The sequence below is a fragment of the Vulpes lagopus genome, chromosome 3 (genome assembly GCF_018345385.1).
Source record: "Vulpes lagopus strain Blue_001 chromosome 3, ASM1834538v1, whole genome shotgun sequence".
NCBI lineage: Eukaryota > Metazoa > Chordata > Mammalia > Carnivora > Canidae > Vulpes > Vulpes lagopus.
The window spans coordinates 155,359,588-155,361,161 of NC_054826.1; the positions used below are offsets into that span (position 1 = coordinate 155,359,588).

The window sequence follows — 1,574 nt, forward strand, 5'->3', positions numbered from 1 at the left end:
CATGTCACTAAATCAGTTCTAAGCATGTCATTTCTGGGCTAGAACATCTGGATTGCTCCCTGCACAATTTTTTTTTTTTTTTAATTTGGCTCAGGAACTGGCAATGCCAGAAAAGGTGGCTTCTCATTTAGCCTGATTCCATATTGAGTATAATGAGACAGTTGTCTCTTGCCTGCTTTCAATGGCCATGTAGCATGAGCAAGAAAGAAGATTTTATTGTCCATAGACACACTGAGATTTTTTAGAGCCATTTACTCACACAACACAATTTTAACTATCCTGGCTCATCGTTTTAAAAGAACTTGCATTTGATAAATTACAGACGCCGATTTTCTTTCTTAAAGGTCATTTGTAGTAAGACATAGACTGAAGTAGAAGTAATGGTCGATAGAAGCGAATTGATCCCAAGTCCACAGACAACATCTAGGATTTTCCATTGCATTAATTAGTTTGGAAAATGGAGAACTATTTCATCAAAACATAATATAATCCACAATTATCCCCATGACAGTATTTGCATTAAATTCTGCGTCTTCAGCCATAGAAGCCACAGGTTTTTCTAGAACTAAGATTTGGTCAAGAAATAGGTGTGAACAAAATGATGTGGGCTGCTGAGTCTTAAAGAGGCAAAGTTTAACGCCTTAAACTCATGAGTAAGAAAAACAATGATTTGGGGTGATGCCCAAATCTTCACTGGTAATGTGAGTTGAAATTTTGAGCGTGTAAAGGTTGTCCTTCAGGTGACCTGTCTATATTGTGGGATGCCTAGGAGGGGCGATATGCCCATCCCCCTTTAAAACTGAAACGAAGGTTTGACTGGCATGAAGGTAATAAAAGACACTGAAAAGGAAACAAACAAAACAAACAAAAACATGTAAAGTTTACATCTGTTACATAGACTGACATGTAAAGAACTGTTTGAAGCTAAAGTTAAAATTTCCTAGAGAAGACAAAGTGAATGCTTGGTTATCTGGACTCAGTGTCAAGAAGAAGGTAGTTGTCTCAAGAAAGGAAGACGTCTCATATGACAGTGGCCCAAGCAAATCTCCACTCATCCTTTAAATTTTACCATTATTGGCACTGGCTCACTCAAATGTAGTATTTAATTCTGAATACATAGAATATTTCAGAAAGATGGGCCTGAGAGTATTCCTTTCTTTTTTTTTTTTCTATTCTTCACCGAGACATGATGTCACACATGCTCCTTTCAATAATTTGATACATTCAAGCTCTGAGCTAGAGAGAGCATCTGTTAGAAAACATGGCAATATTCTTCCTCTTTCAGTCCAAAATTCCACAACAGAAATTATGAAAATCACCCAACCTCTCCCAGCAATGGGAAATAATTCCCTCTGTTCACTAAGTCCAGAGACTTTCTTCATAAATAGTTCTGTAGAGTTGGCTTCCATTGTGGCTCGACCAAAGTGGGAGACCAAAACACCCAGCCAGAAATGAAATTAGGAACACATATGAACCGCTGCATGTAGAGAACATTTTAAGACCAGAGAAATTAGTGATTGAAACCAAACCGCTAAGTGTTCCACCTCAGAAAGATTAATAACTGACAGCAAAAG

The 1,574-nt window shown here is 37.6% G+C and overlaps 1 non-coding gene across 1 annotated transcript; it reads left to right on the forward strand.

The window, feature by feature from the left end:
• The first annotated feature begins 636 nt into the window (after positions 1-636).
• LOC121488580 lies at positions 637-786 on the forward strand. Its single transcript, XR_005987187.1, has one exon. It is a non-coding gene; the product is annotated as a U12 minor spliceosomal RNA (small nuclear RNA).
• The last annotated feature ends 788 nt before the right edge of the window (positions 787-1,574 follow it).